This window comes from Anguilla rostrata, chromosome 15 (assembly GCF_018555375.3).
Source record: "Anguilla rostrata isolate EN2019 chromosome 15, ASM1855537v3, whole genome shotgun sequence".
Lineage (NCBI taxonomy): Eukaryota > Metazoa > Chordata > Actinopteri > Anguilliformes > Anguillidae > Anguilla > Anguilla rostrata.
The window spans coordinates 22,670,866-22,691,375 of NC_057947.1; the positions used below are offsets into that span (position 1 = coordinate 22,670,866).

Consider the following 20,510-nt stretch of genomic DNA (forward strand, 5'->3'; position numbering starts at 1 on the left):
GCACGCTTCAGGAAAACAACACATTTTGAGCTTCATTGCTTCGCTGGGAGTGCCTTGATGAGCACGCATTGCCTTTATTTTTTTTCAATTTCGAAGAATGATAGTTTGCAACACCTGACTATGCAGACCACAGGCACTGGAGATGCGCCAAAGCCAAAATTAAAACAAAAACTCCACAACAATGCGTGACTAGCTTGAGCTTGCAATTTTATTGATTAAAAGTGCTCACATTTCCAAAACTAGATTTTGGTTTTTTTTCAGTTTCAGACATCAATTCTCTATTCCACGCATATCCATCATGTTGTGTCCAGGAGATCCACACATGTCTGATTTATGTTCCAAATCACTTGATGAATGAAAAACCTTCAGCAGCAGCTGAAACGCATCCTGAATCTCCACATATAGGACTGGACACCTCTGACATGAAGTACCATCACAAGGTAGTGGTAAATATCACCAGTGTCAATGATGTGCACATTTGCACAACCGTGGCAAAAGTCTGGTAGGTTCTTCCCCCCCCCCCAATCCTAGGAACATTTTCTGGGTTGCATGTGTTTACGGTAAATTTCACAAAGTACACTTTTGATTCATACACAAAATTGATTTTCGTGTGCTGTCCTATGGTCTGCCACGGCTCCCATTAAGACAGAAATTGTAATGTGCTCTGTATATTTTATAAAGGACACATCCATTGTGATTCAAGTGACCTAGTTTACAAAGCTTTCACTCATAAGTTATTTAAAGTGTGAACGTCAACTTCTTAAGAATAAAGTTGTCTCTCCGATCCATCAGTAGCTGGAGCTATTCTGTTCGGTGTTCTGCTTCTACCATCTCAAGAATAACCGTTCAGTCATTTATTTATAATGTGCATTTCTAAAGCCACTCTGTAGAGTTCTGCATATCTTAACATTTTTGGTGAAAAACAAAATGTGGTGACACTGTATTTTAACTGCCTGTTGCAGCTGAACATATTAAAATGCATCTTTGTTGTTTTTCCCTTTTAAAATGATTTTTTTTCAAATTGCAGTCATATAATCATCCTCCAAACCTAACATATACCTTCATTGTATTTCACAGTAACATAACTTGCTGGACATACAATCATTAGTGTACAGCAGTGGTAACCAACCTTGTTCCTGCAGGTCTACTATCATGAAGGTTTTCATTTCTGACCTAATTTGGCACACCTGACTCTGCTCATTAGCAGCTCAGCAAGATCGAAAGCTCTGGAATGAGGTGTGCTTTATTAAGGTTAGCGTGAAAACCGACAGGACTGCAGATCGCCAGGAACAGGGTTGGTTACCACTGGTATACAGCATGAAAATGGCAGGTGCTATGACACTACATAGAGAGACTAGTAATAGGGGTTCTGATAACATTAAATTTGACCTCACATGTAGTATATGACAAGTGAGAAATAACTTGGTCCTCAAAAAATCTGAGTTGATTTTACACTGCAGATTTTGCTGTCTATAAGCTGAGCATTTACACACATATCTGTTTGTTGACTAGGATTTTTGGCTGTGGAGCATGAAATGTGGATGAGAAATCTACAAAAATAATTCTTACATAGCTAAGTTCATTTATGTGAGATGAGTATTTTATGAAGAGCAAAAAGTAATGCATCTTCAACTGCTTCAACTCCTCAGCTAGCTTTAAACGCTAATTGGAGCAGATCTAGTAATTCCTCTGTGTCCTATGCGCTCCAAATATTTGATTACCACAGATGTCAAGGAAACTGGATGAAAGTAATTTATGGTCCTGGTCTTATTAAGTCTAGTTATAGGCATGACAGTAGGATTTTTCCATATTTTGGGGATACAAAATTCATCTAATGACACAACTGCCATTTGCTTTATTTAATTTCTCAGCCGGTTCGTCCATTACATTCTCCAGCTTTCCATAAAATAAATAGGGGTTTTTAGGGGTGTCATCCTGTGATCCAGGATGTCATTGGGGTTTTCCTCTAAGGGTTTGTCTCCAGGTTCCTGTAGATACACTGGCATGCTATTTTTCCTTCGCAAGCCCAACATTTGTTTTAAGCAGTTCCATGCTTTGTGGATTATGGTCCTTAAACACAGGTTCCATTCCTTGTTTTTATTCCAATGTATTTTCCCCAATCTGCCATGTAATGTCTTACTGTATATGTATCATTAATACAGTTTCCCCTGCTCCCCTCGCCATCTTGTTTCTTTCAGTAGATATCTTACCTCCTTGGTGATCCATGGCTTATTGTTTGGTCAATCTTTTTCTGAGAAGACAGAATAAATGGTGAAGTGAATGAGACCAGTTACCATCTTGTTTAATTCCTCAAGATTGCTGTATGAATCATAGAATTTGTCCTATATTGAAAATTGAAAACAATTTGGCTGTTCAACATAAGGTTTCGACCATATTCCCACCTGCTGAAGATTAGGTTTATCATTTTAACCTTTGCTTGTATAGTGGCATAAGCAGTGGCTGGGTCATGCAAATGGTGGTTTTGCATACAATTTTTAGGCGCCCCATTTTTAATAGTGGTGTAGCAATGGTCTATTGTCCTCAGTTGTGTGCTGCAGCACATTCATCTATGCAGAAAAGCATCAGTCTAATGACCTGCTATACAGCTGCAGATAAAAACAAATACATTTGACATCAACAGAATACAATAAAATGGCAGTAAATAGACCGGCGAAGTTTGAGTCGAGCAGCCTGGGGTCATTAAAGAATGAGGTGAAAATAACCGTGCACAATTTGTGCTTTAGAGCTTATCATGGAAACCTAAGCAGATCCAATATACATACCAGTGTACTGTGTGTAACAGCAGCCTATTCAAGGTCTGAAGTCATTTCTGTTTTGGGAGGGTGAAGCTGATTATATTTTATTTATCTAGGATGCACGGCTGCTGGCATTTAAATCAAAATGTAAATGAGAGGAAAGCTGCTTTCAATAAATATTCAAATTGTCTAACTGAAACCATAATCATAACAAAATTGCTGTCAGGGGTTGACAATATTTAATTTAAGAGTTGATTCAAGAATTACTAACAGCAAATATGTCATGATCCACAAAATCCATACTTTCCTTATGTTTTCTGCACTTTCTGGAATGAATACCAACCAGTTTTACAGATTTCATTAAAAAATATATATATTTAAGGTGTACTTAGTGGTCTCCTATACAAATTATGTTTTATTTACTCCTACATGCGGTGCAGTGAATTCAAAATAAGATTTGAGCAGAGGCTGGGTGGCTTGCCTAGAGGTTTGAGCTGAAAGATTCCAATATAGTCAATGACACGGCATGTAGGTTCTCATATCATCCTAAGCTTCAAATGAATACGATCAAAACATAAATCTCTTTGACTTAGAAACAGTTTCTGGGGGGGGGGGGGGGGTTGCCGGGTGTCTCCTTCCCTTAAGACGCGCACAACGAAAGCGACAGTGGCGAAGGCGGGGCAATTGGCCGGCGGGTTGCCGAAGCGCGGAGAGGTGTGTCCTGCTCTGCGGCCACAACTTCCTCTGGGCCCCTTGCAGCCTGCCTGCACCAATCGCACAGTAAATAGCTCCTCAGATGTGGCTCGACTGCCACGCTGCAAAGTGATAAGAAGAGGTGGTGTCCGTGCGGGCCAGTGCTCTCCACGCCACGGCGACACAGCGACCGGCTGAGACAGGCGTCTGTTTCCTCGGCCGTCCGTCCGCGCAGCCATGGCAACCAGCCATCCGTATGCAGGTCCCTAAACGATCGGACACACGGGTCCGGAGAGCAGGCCGTGCAGCACCCGCTCGGCGCATGCCAACAGACAGCTGGCCTCCTGCGCCACTTGGAACCAAAGGTGACGGCGCAGGTGGATCCTGGCTGGGTATTTTTAGCTGGCGACCAGGGGCAGGTCATTAGGTTGCCACCAAGCCTGGGTGACTCAAATGGGCACAGGATAGGACAGACTCGAAAGCTGCTATTTTCATGGGATTCAGCTTTATAATACATAATATTGTGGGATTTGAACGTTTTCTAGTAATTCAATTTCCATTTTCTTGGTCCTTTTTTTTTATCATAAAAGCAAAAATAAGGTTTATCTTGAGCTACCACAGGGAGAAGTTAGTAGTGAACAGATATGCTTATAAAGGTTATCTTGCAAAAAAATTTGAATTTGAGTCTAAACTAGAACTTAAGCTTCCCTTTCAATAAAGGCTTTTTATCATATGGATCCACAAGAGAAATTTGTCTTGGATTGCTTTCCAATTCCTTTACTTTGTCTTCTGAAATGTGCCAATACAAACAATCAAATTCATTTGTCAAAATGCTGACACAGCGATACGGTGTCATGTGACATGCTCAGCAGTTTCAAAATTCAATTCGTGTGGATGAACAGAGGGTGACACGGCCAGCTTATTTTGGTCAAAGTGTACCTCTCCCCATGGGCCAGTTCAGATCTGAAGTGTCGCTGTTTCCGCCAATTCACCAAGGAAGACAGCTGTGCCTGTAATGACACATACTTAATGTAATGTTCCCGAATGAGAGAATGGAGCTTTTTTTTGTTGAGATTTCAAACATGGCCGCCCCAGTAGACTCGGATGACCCTCTGCATCTCCACTGGCAGCGGAGCAGATGAGAAGCACCTGCTGGTGGCGGCAGAGAGGTGATCCAAAGCAGAGTGCACCTCAGGGCTGGCAAGCATGGGTGGACCACAATCTAATCTTACCCCTCTGCCAGCTGCGCCATCTGTGCCTCTCAGCCCGCCCCGCCCTCACACACTGGCGCAGGTGTGGCCTTTTCCCCACACAGCGGCGCTTACCACGAGCTGCGACAAATTAGCCTTGAAATATTGCATTAGGACTTCATTCATTTGCTATTTGCAGAAATGGCTTGGCGATGGCCCACTATAATGTTTTCCTACACGTGACCGGCATTGAGTCCCAAAGAAAATGGCGGTCACTCCCCTCTCCTTGTAGCAATGGTGGAACGAGGCTTCTGCACATGTTTCAACAGCTGACTAATTTAACAGTTTATATATTGCGTTTCAATAGGCATTTAGCAGACACACTTATGCAGAGCAATTTGCACAGCTTTACATTACTTACATAGAACGCATTCATTCAGCTTTACATTCACTCAATCTATACAGGTTAAATACCTTGCTAAAGTGTACAACCGTAGGGCCCCACCTGGCAATAGAACCTACAACCTCAAAGTTACAAGCTCAGTTTCCTAATCATTAGGTTACACATTCCTTTTGATGGAAATATTTGCCTTTTTCCTTTGCTTGGAAATCTGGTGATGTCTATGGGTCGCAGATTTCAGGCAGTCATCGAATGCAAAGGATTTGCAACCAAGTTTTAAATGACAACTTCATTTAAAATCATGTGACAGTCTGCAGCAGAAACAACACAATTTGTTCATTGTTCAATTACGTAAGGACAGCATTATTTATATATGTGTATAACCATGTCTATATATGGTGTGTACTGTGCATTGGTCTTTACAGCTGGAGTGCTTTCATTCACCGAAGACCTGTCATGGAGGGATTACGAGGGAACAGCCTTTAAGGCAAACCCAGGAGTGCAGTAGCCACAGCAGGCCGTGCTATTACCTTGAGCATGTTTCCCGAAACAGTCTCATACCGCTCCAGAGGAGCTGTTAAACATGCATCCGCTTGCATGGCGGTAAAATGGGAACTTCCTACCCCATGGGAATAAAAAAAAACTGAAACCCTATTTCAGTGTTTCCCAAACCACATCGTTGTCTTTGGCTGGGAAATGGTCTGACAGTGGTCCTGTTCCTTGTGATGCTGGAAAGAGCGCACCGCGTCCCATTGTCCCAGCATCACAAGTAATTCTGTCGAGACACAAGCCGCACATCTGCTGGCAAGGCAGGTGTTAATTGGTACACAAGGGGCCACTGCAAGATTATTAATTCATCCCCGTGGAACAATGATGTCCTGTTATGAAACGGGCCCGCACCGCTCACGACTGAAAAATGAGACCATGGCGGCCGCTGTAATTGTGACGGCGGGGGAAAAAAAAAAACCGTCCATCCATGAGCGGAATCACAAACAGGTGCCTAAGACAGGCACGGAGCTGAAGGACGATGAGAAAAGGCAGCAGCAAAGACAGAGCCGCTGGGGCCGGGGGGCACAGCTGCTAGATTTGTGCCGAGAGCTCGGGGTGGGAAAAACATAGTCCCCCCTCCCCAAAAAAAAAAAAAGCTATATTTTTAGACTCAAGTTTGTGACACTTTCTATTGGTGAAGCCCCAAGGAACAAGAGACAGGACTGGCACTTGGCTGGGCCTGCCGTTGACAGGTAATGGATACCGGAGGGGGCAATCCCCACATCCCCCACCCCTGGGTTAGGGCCACACACGCTGGTGAAGTCACTCTGTCCTCCACGTGCTCATCTCCTGAGACCCAGCTGATGTTCCCAAAAACTCCTCACTCATTAACGGACGGGTGATAGGGAAAGACGGCACTGCGTAATCCTCGCATAACTTATCTTGGCTCGCCACTGCAGACTCACCCCACAACCCCACACAGCTTTCCGAAGCTGTGACATGCGGCGCACATCCTAATTATGCTGCCATTAATTCTGAAGCCTCTTCTACCTGGTTGGGTGTGTTTGTGACCTGATCTTAGGCTAACCACTGGTAGACGTTGCAGATTTTGCCTGCTCAATCTAGATACTGAAAAATGTCTCGTTTCTGTTCTTGCTTTTACCTTTTCAGAAAGTCGCAGTCAGGTGATATTACTATGGTCTATTGTAATAGTTTATCTGGGCAGGTAAAGTACTATATGTTCTATATACAGTGTGTTCTATAAAATGACCAGGCAGTTTGCCCATTGTTCTCAACACTGAAAGGAGTCTTCATGATTGCTGAAACTGGCAGAAAGTATCTTAACCCCTTTTAACCAAACAGAACCTCCTTGTTAATAAATATCGGATGCTTAAGGATCACCATGATTGTACAATCTAGCAAGCATATACAACATCTTTGCAACAAAACAACAGGGCAATTTCCTGAAGAATCAACTAACACTATAAGCTTACCTTTAACCTCTGCAATAAAGAAACAGACCTCATCTTAATTTTTTTGTAAATATCAAGATGGAGAGCCCTATTTTGGCTAGCATGGCTTCATCCAAATCCGCTCTATTTACTGATTAAGGAACAACACAATACATTGAGCTATTAATATTCATATCACAAAATCATCTGTAAGGCATCCATTTTGGGATATTCCTATTTTTCTGATTGCATAAGGATCACATTTTCTTCTATATGTCCATTGAATCGCTGCCCTTCCCTGCCTATTTATCTGTCGAATATTTTTAGTGTCAAGCATGAGTTAAAACGCCTAAATCCCTAAAAAATGGTCAATCGATGTCCCTCTCCCACAATATCCATAACTCTTATCACCCTTTACAAGCTTTTCTTAGGTCGAAGAACACGCCAACCAACTGGCTACCTTTTGAAATTGGTTTGGGTGTTTGACAACTTTGATGTGGCATGACATACACAAGGACTCAATTGAGAAAATAAGAATGAAGCATTTTGATTGTGTCGGGGTTGGGGGTTTGGCAATATTCCACCAGGGATGTTAAAGTGACGTTTTGACAGCCATTTTAATGACGGACGATGTTAAATGACTAAAGTGACACATTTGAGTGATAGGATGTAGATGAGTACTGACAAAAAAAGACAGGAAAAGTCAAACAAATGAACATGGGAAAAAAATGACATGTACTACAGGGCTTTATGAGGGTCGATGCAGAATCGTATTGAACATGTATGTCAAAAAAAAATGGGACCATGCTTGAGATAACCTGGCACATCCATCTATGCCTTGCTAACCACCATAAAACACAATATTTAATAAAATATTATAAAAGCTTTATAAATGAGTAATGACATTCCCATGAAAGTTACATATGCTTTATTAAGGCCCTATGAAGTCTGAAATGGAGTGTGACTGATGGAGATGTTCCCTCGCTGTTGATGGTCTATACGAAGTGTGCAGCTCTGTGGTCTGTTATTACTCACACTCAGCATGACCCATTAAGCAGCAACACCTAAAGCTCAGCTTTATGCTGGCATAACACCCACAGTTGGACGATCATTAGCGCCAGTACATGAGACTACGCAGGTCTAAAGACCTTTGTTCCCCCTGCTACTCATTCTGTCAAAAAAGTTCAACTAAAAATAGATAAATTACGGTGGGCAGTTAAAAGGACATTTTCACCTTTTCATACTCTAGACGAGAAGAACATTTTCCGGTTGCCTTAGGTCTACTGTTATGCTCTGTATGGCAAGGTCCCATTGGGTCTGCGTCATGGTCTGTCATCGGTTTGTTATTGCAGTTATTTTCAATGTTCATTTGGATAAATTCAAGCACTGGCAATTGCTATTTGCATTTACAGAGCCCATAACTCAGTATCTGTGCCAGCAACAGGAAGCATGTAAAACGGGCAACTCCACGCATTTAGAGTTTAATATAATTTACACTCTATCGACATGCTGTAGTACCATACTCATCTGAGCGTGTCTTTCTGCTTCTTAAAAATACTCTAAAACTGACTGAAAACTATCGTTTTCATGAAGGCTGTTTTCAATTACTGCAAATCACTGAATGGAATAAAAACATTAGCTATAATAACTGTGTTCATATGTGGACACACATATTATCTGGAGCAATTGAGAAAAAAGTTAGAGAAAAAAAAGGCAGAGAACACAAGACACAAGACATATCCACACCATTACCGCCCACAGAAGGCAAAGCCATAGTGCATTCACACACGTGCTGCACAGTCCACCGATTGAAGTTCTTGAGCATAAAAACAATAATCTATCTATGCTTTGTGTGCATTTCACAATCCCATGACCCAAAGAAGGCAGCGGTTAACCTTGTTTTACCTTCAGCTCCTCTAAGATGGGGCTCAGCTGGATGGCCGTGAGGCAGAACACTCACCTAAGCACAGAAAATGTGCCTTGAAAAATGCACATTTTCACCTCTGAAATTGGTCACACTTCTCTAAAAGAAAGGGCGAAGGCGAATTTTAAAATCTAAAGAACTGAAAGCTTTGCAAAAAAAGGTCAATAACCCTTGGCAAAGTCAGGGCTCAGGAGGCAAGGTGGAAGCAGCGACAATGGCTTTGAGTTCCACTTTGCTAAAGGCCTAAAGAAGGAGAGGGTTATCCAAGAGCAGAGGCTATTGACGATCCAATTACAAAACTGATGCAATAAATATGGTCACAAAAACAAAGATAATAGGGCAAATTACAGGAGCTCATTATCATAGAAAGAAAAGATATTGATAGCTCATTATCTAAAGTAGCTATGATACCTACTATAGCTAGCAACAATAGAAATCTAGATTGTTGTAACAGTATGATACGTACTGTTTTCTTTGATGTGGCTAATGAAAACGTAAGCCAGTTCAGAGGTTATTTTTTCCATTTAAGACGAATGAGCACCACTGCCCCCAGTTCAGTTTGCGTTTACATGCGAGCAGTAGACTTGCAATAATGGTAGGGTGAGCCAAGTTTTCCATACCCGATATCTATTTTGTTTTGGCAGATAACAATGTATGCCATAACCAGGACAAGCAGCATCATCAAGGTACCGTTTAGCTTTAGCATTAGTGGAACAAACTGAAATAATGAGATTCAGCAGTGCACTGAAATGTCGTAAACTGCATTTCTTCACTGGATTGATGGATCATCTACACTCAGCATGTGTAGATGTTCTACAGAAATAGCAATAATTAGACCTATCTCTGTTATAGATCATGTCATTAAGACTTTTAAAAATAATTAATAGGTCTGGCAGAGTCTGTTGTCAATTTAGCATTACGGTATTTGAACTCAATGCATTATCTGTCATATTAATCTCTGATTTTTAGCTTCTTCTAGCATACTCTATCCATCAACCATGAGAAAATAAGAAGATAAATTATCATCAACATGCAGAATTAATCCTCCATGCTGCTGGCAGTACCCAGACACTTTTCAATCGCTCATCTTTTTTTAAATCCAACAAAAGGCATGCAAAGATCAGAGATGAACAATTTGTGCAAATTACATCATGCTTAGCCAGTTTCAGTATACCTCACCTTTATACTGCTAGCGATCTGTGCTGAATGCAATCATTTCCATATGTCACTAAGGATGCTCATTTTATGGGAACTAGCTATATAAATGCAGAAGCGTGTTTTGGAGAGATCTAATACCTCTAGATGCCAAGTAAAACCCTGGCCTATATTGTCACTGTCAACATAATAATATAACATAACTTTTGATTTAAGTGATGTGCTTTTTAATGTGACATAAAAACATAAATGCATTCAAACTCAACGGTAAGAAAATAGGAATAAAAAAGCTATTGCTAACATCTGGTAAACACTGAGTGCTCCCATTTAGTAATCTACATTTAGTAAACTGAATGACTACTCTGTGGAATGAAAGCACATTCTTCAGTGCTTCAACATTTCTCAGTAGTAGCCTACATTTCGAGAAAAATAATGATCTACCAAGCTGGAGTCAGCCATTTTATGCTATAGGCCTTAGCTTCGCTGCACATCCTCATTTTAAACCATGACAAGCGAAAGGACTGGTGGCCTTCTTAGTGCTCCACATACTGAAATGTGCTTCTAGCCAAATCCACTCTGCACATAATCACTTTCTAATTACCACCACTAATCTGGCATCAATTTGACATTGAGAGTTCCTGGTGGTTTAATAACATGCGTGAAGGAAGAGGCACTAATTGGAGTTGGCTTGTTTCACATGGCATTGCCTAAAAGTAAAAGGTTTTAATCCCAGGCCTCTATGCCAGTGAAACTGCTGACCCACAACTGAATTACAGCGAATCAAGAGCAACTGGCCTGTTCCCATGGAAGAAGAGCCTCTTCTTTGTGAGGGGCAGGATGATGGCTGCACGAGAGTCAGAATACTTTTAATTTTGGTCCTTCTTTGCAGTTCTCCGTGGCTAAACTGAGCAGAAGACAGACAGTAGCCGTCTTTACCTGTGCTGTCTCTCCAGTCCATAGTTTGATCCCTTGACATCTTGTACTGTGTACAGTAAATCAGTGAAGTTGTTTAGAAGGTTGCGAAACCTCAGATTTGATACATCTCCTTTGAAAGACTAGAAAGACTGTTCTCCTTTTCTGCTGTATTCTATATATTCTGAAAACTGCAGTGGAAAGCCACAACTGGCTTCACCTTACAAAGGGTGTGAATTGGCCATATTCCCTCAGTTTACCACTTCACTACTTCTTCCCAATGACAAACTAAGTGTCCACAGTCTACCAGTTAGCATCAGTGAGAGATATACCAGTCCTCCAGTTGAAGGAAACTCTCTCTTGCAGCACTTCTGAGGTGTGAAATAGACAGAGGCCTGCAGCAGAGGTGATGGAGGAGTGCATGCGCTTCATCTACAGTACTTCTGGCATTGAGCGTGAGTGGTAAAGCAGTAGCTCCAAACACATGATTGACAATTGGTGGAAAAAAAGGGAGTGGGGAATTGCAGTGCAACTCCTTCATGCCTAAACATGTCAGAAGAGTGAAGAAAAGAAAAGGATTAAATCTGAAAGTGTACCTCTCATTGTATCCGAGCAGAAATTAAGGTGCTGGTCAAATCACCATGACGTTAAGAACTTTATCCAGAGCAATGCTGGCAGGATATTATAGTAAGGCTGCACTGCACAAACCCCTCATTACAAAGATGAACACACACATTTGCACCACAAGTTCAGTGGTGCAAAAACCATACGCACTGGTCCACAGAGATGTGGAAAGTAGTGATATAGTCAAATGAGTCATCCTTCACCATATTCTCCACAAGTGGTAGAGTGCATGGGTGGTGTACACCAAGAGAATGGCACAGGCCTGAATGATTGACCCCTACAATGAGGGGGTCCAGTTTCCCTGTCATGCTGAGGGGGGCATTTTCGATATTCAGAAATGAGGTTTGATGGAGATTAAAGAGTGTGATTGCACAATTCTGCTTCAAATGGTTAAGTTACCTGTGGTTTCTGAGGGCTGGGAATTGCTACTTGCACTAAAGGGACTGTAGACTGAGGGCTAATCAGTGAGAACAAAAGGATATGGATGCCATTTTACGTAGTCTTTGGCAGTTCTGGGTCTCCAAAAAAAGCTTGACTGTTACAGTGTTGAAGAATGAAACCAGCAGTACTATTAGTCTGAAGGGCCAGACCTACAAACCCCACCCTCCAACCTTAACATCACATGTCTCAGCCGTGTCATTTGACAGTTATGACAGTATTAAGACACAATAGGCTTGGTCCAAACATAGCAGGACTGGGCTTAAAACATGTTCCTTGGGTCACTGCCATATTAGCGCCTCTTTCATTCTCAGCAGTCACCTGCAGGTTATTTGTCTTCAACAGCAGGGTGCTTCTCTCCCCTGGTTGCTCTTAGATCTAATCCAGTATGCTGTCTGCCCTGCACTGTGGGGAATATTCAGTGGCTCATGGGATATATTGGAGGAGTAAATTTGCTTCAGCGTAATGGTGACGTGAGAGAATTGCCACTTCCAAAGATTGTGGGAAAACAAAACCTATTTATCTGCACCATTGCTAAATAACAATCAAACACAGTTATTTTCAGTGATACAATAGACTCAAAATGGAAGCTTGACACCATTTATACCATTGATTTCAGATCTCTGTCACTGCATTGCACCACTCACTGGGGCAGTGTGGGGGGGATGTTAAGAATATTTTCCAGCTCATTATATTAGCGAATGGTAGAGATCCAGGATGTAGGCTGACCGTGAGGTAGCATGGATCTTTGTTGTGTGGGATTCAAATGTACGCCCACAGGCTTTTATTCTGGTTCTGCTGTACGTGTGGTGAGGAAATGCCAGCCCTATGGCAGAAGGCAGCCTGAATGGCAGCCACCACTGCGTTTCCACATTACCAGACATGATCTGTGGCACCACGCTTTGTTGGTTCTTCACCCAAGACGCTTTTTACTGTTTTTCCAAGCATCAACTCATGAGTCACAATGCTATAATGTGCAGAGATAAAGAACAATAGCACAAACATATCAGCCTAGAATGCCATGGTTTTCTAAACAAAGCATTATTGTTGTACCGACAAGTGTCAAAACCACATGATACGTCTTCATAAGTGAACTGCAGGGCTGAGATTATGCCTTTCACCATTATTTATGTTCTTGGCAGGAGTGCTCATCAAGGATGAATTCCTTTGCTCACATCTCTGCATGAAAATCATCCATCTCTATGGCTGTGTCTTCCTCAAGGCCATGCGGGCATAGTACCGTCCCTGAGATTTGAACCCACAACCCCCTGATAACAAGCCCAGGTTTAAAAAGTACAACATGCTTTTGCGCATGTAAAATTAAGCAGGTCAATCTTAATCAATTTAATGAAACAAAACCGAACTTGCCAATCTGTGAAAAAACCCATAAGCCACCTGTCTACTGGCTTTCTCCCATCTCCAGACTACAGTGCTTTGTGGACATGCAGCATTTATTGTGTGAGGACCACCTGATGCCAGTTAGGGAACCATTGCCCATTTTATTTTTCATTAAAACTTACGCTGCAAAACTAATGGATAGATTCACAAGGGGATGACACTGGATGAAGAGCCAACAGTGAAGCTAAGGACTGGTCTTTGATTACAAGCCAGAAACAGTCAGTATTTTAGTTTAGCAAGCACGGTTCAGTGCTCTATTGCAATTGCAGCTCAGTTGTCCATAAAAAAAAACATCCCCTTGGGACCCTACTGCTATATACTGCGAACATGGCAGCCAAAATAAAAGCAAATAACACAAATTAAGCAAGGGAAAAAGGGAAAGAAAAAACACATGCTTTGGCACTAACTTAAAGGTCATTGATGATTAATGTACATTCATCTACATTCATACTCAAAATGTGTCTAAACAAAGATTCTACCTCGTGCAAATGGTCTCATCAAGTCTTTCCTAGTCAGCAGTTTAATAACTTCAGGCTGGAAGTCATTTTGTTGAACAGTTTATTAATTTATGCCTGGAATTTTGTGTTGTAACACTAGCCACTCCTGTCCATGAGAAATTAATTAACTCAGAAACAATATCCAAACAATCTAATTTTGCTAACCTAACCCCCTTCACGGTTTGCTTAAAAGTTGTGAAATGCTTTTGAGGATTCTAAAAGCATAAGTCCACTCCTCAAAAACACACCGAATCCGTCTCTTTTTCAGTTTGCCTAGCTGAGCCCGAAAGGCCTTTCATAGTGATGGATCGCACATATAACGAGAGATCATGAAAGAAACACTTAAATTGATGAGGCCTTTGCCACCCCACATCATTTGTCTCTCCCCCCCATCCCCCTTGTTTCCAGGTCAATATGTTAGAGTCATCCTAGGGGTATTTACCCTCCTACCATCACAGCAAACCGATCCGTCTTCCTACTGTGCCCCTGATGAAGCTGTGAAACTCAAAGGCACCCTTCCTTAAAAGGAGGAGACGGACCGGGGTGACCTTGTGCTCTCCTTGCGTCACGCCCCTCGAACGCAAGCCGTCAGTGCAGCGTCTTAATTAAAACGGGTATCTTCAGACAAGAGAAGTGGGCACGGGTCTGGGCTACCTGCAACAACAGTGCTTGGAATTACCACAAATGAAAGGCTTCATTTGAAAGGTCAAATTACTGCAGGCTGTCTTGAGTTGTTTGAAACTTAAACACACCACAGTCCACTCTCTAGCTGCACGTCAGGCAATTTTAGAGCCGACACAATTACACAGTGTGACACTTGTTCAGTATTGACTCAGTGGCTTTGTCTGCTCATAGGGGCCAATGCTAAAGCACAGAAAAAAATCTCCCTTTCAAATATCACATATCAGTCTCTGTTCCTCCCAGGAGAATTGTGCAGCATGCCCACTGCCAGGTTACCTCACCCGCTAATTAGATCACCTGCCCCTGACTGCACTGCATATACCAGCAATGTCTGAGTACAAAAGAACAGGTGAGTCATAGAGGCTTCCAACCTGAGAAGATTTATGGAGCCACACGTCGACACACTTGCACCTGTCAGCCACCTCAGCCCGCCCACCCCCAGACAACTCCTCCCCCCACCCCGTCACAAATGGGAAGACATTACACTTTCCAAGCTCGGCTGAACCAAAGTAACAAAATGAGAAAGGGCTTTCTGCCTCTCCGAAAAGAAAAGTATCTAACTTAAATCTGGCCGGCTCGTGGACACACTTTCCTGACTGTTTAATAGTTGAGCAGACTCTTTTCTTTCCCTCCAGCATTTGATAATCCTTCTGCTGTCAGTTTAAATGGCAACATTGTCTTTGCTTCATCTGTATTTTGCTTTTCTCTTTGAAAGATCAATAGAGCCCTGTAGTGGGATTGGAGAGGGCAGATTAAGCATGCGGGCAGACAGCGTGAAGGTTTATAGAATTTCACTGTTTTCACACATAAAAAAATCCTGGCTCACTGACTTGATTAATGACCAGTTCAAATTGGATAATCTACTTAACCAGAATCGGTGCAGAAATATACAGTTTCAGTCTAGGCTATAGCCTATAATATTCTGAAATCCTAATTGTAAATATGTATGGTTTCTTTCTTACATGATATAATTTACAATACAGGGCACTCATTATTTTAAAAAAAGGAAAAAAGTCATAAAGCAGAAAAATACTGTATCTAGAATTTCAGACTGGCCCAGAGCTGTGAGCTGTAACCAGTTTATGACAACATCTGACTGTATATATTTGGGGGAAAATCGAGCAAATCAAAAGCAGCAAATACGTGGTTAAATCAGCCACTCTGCAGAACCCTTGGCGTCTGCAATACAGTAAAATTGTCATGTGGAATGCACATCTATAGTCCCAAAGGTGATTGGTTTTGTCATGGCGGCGTATCATACAGTGATGAAGGCTGTGTTTTCTTTCAGATCAACAGAGGAAATGAAGGGATTGACTGCATTCACAGCAGATGTTATTGGGTTTATTGCTGTCTTGCAGCAGAGTGTGTTCTCACAGGTGCGCTGTACACTGGCTCAGCCTTTCCCTGCTCCAGAATGTAAAGCTCAACTTATGCTGCAGGCATACACTATATGACCAAAAGTATCCGGACACCCCTTAGTCTGGAGCTGTTTTTCATGGTTTGGGCTAGGCCCCTTAGTTCCATTGAAGGAAAATCTTAATGCTACAGCATATAATCACATTCTAGATGATTCTGTGCTTCCACAACAGTTTGGGAAAAGGTGTTCTCCATATCAGAATGACAATGCCCCTGGGCACACAGCGAGGTCCATGTAGAAATGATTTTGTCAAGAACAGTGCGGAAGAACTTAACTGGCCTGCACACAGCCCTGACCTCAACCCCATCCAACACCTTTGGGATCAATTGGAAAGCCAACCGCAAGCCAGGCCTAATCGCCCAATCAGTGCCCAACCTCACTAATGCTCTTCTGGCTGAATGGAAGCACACCCCTGCTGCAATGCTCCAACATCCAGCATAAAGCCTTCCCAGAAGACTGGAGGTTGTTATAGCAGCAAAGGGTGGATCAACAATAATATTAATGCCTCCACCCACACCATCCCTTTTCAGATAGATTGGAAACCCCTGCTTTATATGGGTGCATTTTTATTTTTACTACAGCGATACTCAACCCTGGTCCTGGACAGCCACAGAGTCTGCTGGTGTTTATGTTTTCCTTAAGATCAGCAACCAATTCAGACCCGAGAAACCAGGTGACCTGACTTAACTGTGGAATCAAATGCTTTAATGGATCAATTGCTGTGCTACTCAACTGCTGAGTAACAAAGAAACCCAGTAGACCCTGCAGCTCTCCAGGACCAGGACTGAGGAGTGAGGAGACATGCTTTTCATTCGTGCAACTCAGTTGTATCAATAGTCACGTAACTGTGCTGTTGGAGTGCCCATTGAGACTCCTTAAAGAAAACCACTGAAATACAAGTTTAAATCCCAGCAGGTCACATGGCGGAGACAAACTGGAGGCCCTAGTCATAGTATGTATTGTATATCTGCTGGATATTTTTGATCCTGCTAACATATGGCTAACCCCATGCAGATGTGTTAAAAGGCTACATAATTTGTTAAACATGTTTATTCTTTATCCACCTTTGTGTGGAGAATGTACAGGATATGGCAGACAACCACAAAGAGACCCTAGGTGGGAGACACATCCTTGCAAAATTTTCCCAGAGCAGGCAATTTGAGAACAGATGACTACCTTAATCACACTTCTACTGTGCTTTGTGAGAGAACGGTTAGGCACTTCCTGTTAAACAAGGACAAATGACCATAGAGACCAGAGCACTAGACAGTAGCCAAAAACAAGAACAAGAGGGGAGGGAGAGAAAGAGAGAGTGAGGGAGAGAGTGTGTTTTTCTGTAATTTCACGCAAAATTGTTTTTCCAGTTTACTGGTTTGCATTTATTCTGACCAGTTAAGTAATAATAAAAAAACATATACTGTATATTCAGTTGCACATTACAGATATTAGCCAAAATATTATTGTAGGTGTACTTACTTTGATTATAAGGTAGATTTGTACTTCTGTGGTATATCACATGGTGCCTGTAGCATATCACATGGTACCTCAAAATCAATTTTATTTATTTATTTATTTATTTATTTAATAATTCATTTAAATTTGAGCTCACTTCAGAACAAACTAGCCCATGTGAAAGAAGTTCTACATGTAATCTAAAGTGTACTTAAAGTTTATACTTTAGAATACCTGAAGTATTATTAAAGTTTTTTAATTATACTTAGTGTGCTGAAGCATACTACATTTCATGTGGATAGTGAAAGCTTATTTTTTTGGGGAAAAAAATTATGCTTTCCTCCCCATTCTCAATAAATGAAAAGAAAAAAAAAGAAAAAATGTTTCAATCATAGTGTAAACATCTGTAAAATTCATCTGTATTTTGTCCATATGGAAGAGGCAAGAAGGCAATTAAAGAATAATTAAAGAACACACCTTGGTAGGTGGCACAAACTGTTTATTGTAAATTGCTCAGTTTTTACAACAGTAATGTGATGGGCAAGCTAAATATATGAATGGTGCATTTAAATTTTGGTAACTTCTGGAAAACATTTTGGTAAGTTTTTGTGTTAGGCTTTACTGAAATATGATGTATAATCTGTGTACTACATAAGAATAATGGAATCATTGAATCATGACAGCATTTGCCATTGAGGGAGTATAATTATCATAATCATTCAGAGTCTAATTAATATAATATCCTAATTATTCATATAATTATGCATTTAAGTGTGTTATTTTCATGTTAATGTTTATGTTGGTATTCAGAGTTTTCAGCAACTGATGTGCTCAGTTAAAATTATGTCCTTGATGAGCTCTACTTTTCAATGACTTTATATTGTTGTTTTTAAAAACAAGGGAATTAACCACATTGCATTCAATGTGTGAGTGTGTGTGTGTGGGGAGGGGGGATAATTATTGCAACAAAAATAACCAAAAATAAAATGGAAAAATGAAATAAAAATGCATTAATTATATCTGCTGTATCAGATTCATGGAGATTTTACAGTTTCATAAACAGCAGGGATCTAACAAATTCAGAATCTGCAGTTGGACAGTGATGAGTCAAGTGTGAATTCATGTGAAATTACACTAGATATTTTCTTAATATAGGTATTTGCTAATGCTAAAGATTTTTACCATGCGTGTTGTAAAGCATGGAAAGTTTAGAAAAGATGATGCCTTCTAAATATTTCAAGAGCCCTGGTAACATTTCCTGTGATTGTTTTACAACTGTCTTAGAGCTTCATGAATAAGTGTGCATGACGTCTTTCTTAACAGTTGTCATTGATCAAGAACAACACATCGCCTGCATTACATATTACCCCCTTGCTGAAACTACTGAAAAAAACACAACGTGTGTGAGCCCTTTATCTATTTTATCAGTCAAAGCTAGATGCAGGAGTTAGAGCTACTTCTGAGCACTGCCATATGATTGCGCCTGCTTCAAAATATAAATAGAAGTATGCATTAACAGTAATTATTCAAGATTTCCTTGACATGAACAAAAAGGGCCCAGCAGCAATTCTAGACTCTATAATGACTGCTTATTCATGTAAATATATAAATATATCTATCTATGGTAATTGTTTCTGCTGTGATTTTGCTGTCGCAGCTTAAAATGTGCCAGTGAGTTCCTTTTTCTTCTTAGCACAAAAGCCTTCCCTGCTACGTTTCACTCATTTATAATAATGGATGAACACATTCAAATTCTATTCAGGGATCTGTTGACAGGAGCAAAATTCAATTACAGTGCATTCAGTACTGTTCTCCCTTCTAAAGTTGCCGATAACCATTAGTGGTCTTTAAACTCAACTTATCACTTCTGCTACACCGTCTTCTCTCCACAAATACTCTTTCACAAAGTCCCATAGGAAAATTCCATTATCTTTGGATTTGGCCAGTGCATACCAAGATCGTATAATTAATAATACTGTCTCACAGGACTCCTTCTCTACTTTTGTAGTTTCTTTTTTTTTTAAATCACATTTTTCAATGCCACATATTCCTCCGTGCTGATGCCACTGATGTTTAAAAGGAAGCAATTGCCAGACAAGCCACAAGACACGGGGTTTAATAAACAGATTAACACGACGGACAGAGCCTTTGTTTCCGAGGTCTTACGCAAGCAATCAAGAAATCCGCTCCAGCTGCGCTCTGGGAAAAGCAAGCGGGCTCCGGTGAGCCCCCATGGACCCCCGCACATGCGGCCCCCCCACGCACACCTCCCCTGTCCCCCCCCCACCCCCCCCCCCACCCCGCCCGGTCCTCGAGTGAGACGCCTGTTTACTAACGCTTCGGCTTTCATTTCACTTCCTGCGGTTGGTTCCGTTTGGCTGTTTATTCCTGGCTTGGCTGGGTGGCAGCTTGAGCGCAGCTGCTCTGATGGAAAACCGCGAGGTGCTGGGACGGAGAGCTGCGAAATGCCTTCCCCCCCCCTCCCCCCCCCCGCCGCCGCTCCCGTCTCTGTCTGCAACGGGCAAAGTGCGGAGCTTATCCGGATCACATCAGAGCACTCTGGCAGCCTGCCTCGCCTCACCTGCAGTCACATCAAATCACGCGCAAAGACGCTCCCCACCGCCGGGACCTACGGGTACGCCACGCTCCTCCAAATAAAAGCGCCCAAAAATAATCCCGCTTTAATTGCTTCAGACTGTAGAAATGCTTCAGCTCATTTTGCCCACTGTAAATACGCGCAATGTGAATATTTGTACTGTAAAAGAAATTAAACATTCCTCCTAAAGTTGCTTTTAAGGGCTATGCGGACAGTTTCTACAAGGCTTAATTACACAGCAGCTCTACCAATGAAGTGTGCTGCTGACAGGCTTAATTACACCACTTATATCACTGCAAGCTTTCAATTATTCTTTAAAAATAGTTTTTGCAAAAATGTATTTGTTTGTTTATTATTATTATTATTATTATTATTATTAAAGCTATTTCTAAACTTGAAATCAAATTTTAGTTATGAAATCTTGATCTCTTTAAATG

General features: G+C 41.5%; 1 long non-coding RNA gene across 4 annotated transcripts in view; it reads right to left on the reverse strand.

Annotated features, from left to right (window-relative positions):
• Nucleotides 1-20,510, reverse strand: part of LOC135241161 (uncharacterized) — a 132,129-nt gene that overhangs the window by 80,959 nt on the left and 30,660 nt on the right. The window contains exon 3 of one of the 4 annotated variants that reach the window (XR_010325916.1): nucleotides 1,594-2,251. The exons of 2 other annotated variants lie outside the window; for them this stretch is intronic. This is a non-coding gene — a long non-coding RNA (uncharacterized LOC135241161). Of the gene's footprint in view, nucleotides 1-1,593; nucleotides 2,252-3,406; nucleotides 4,460-20,510 lie in introns of those variants that run through there. One more of the 4 variants, XR_010325914.1, reaches the window with a different exon arrangement.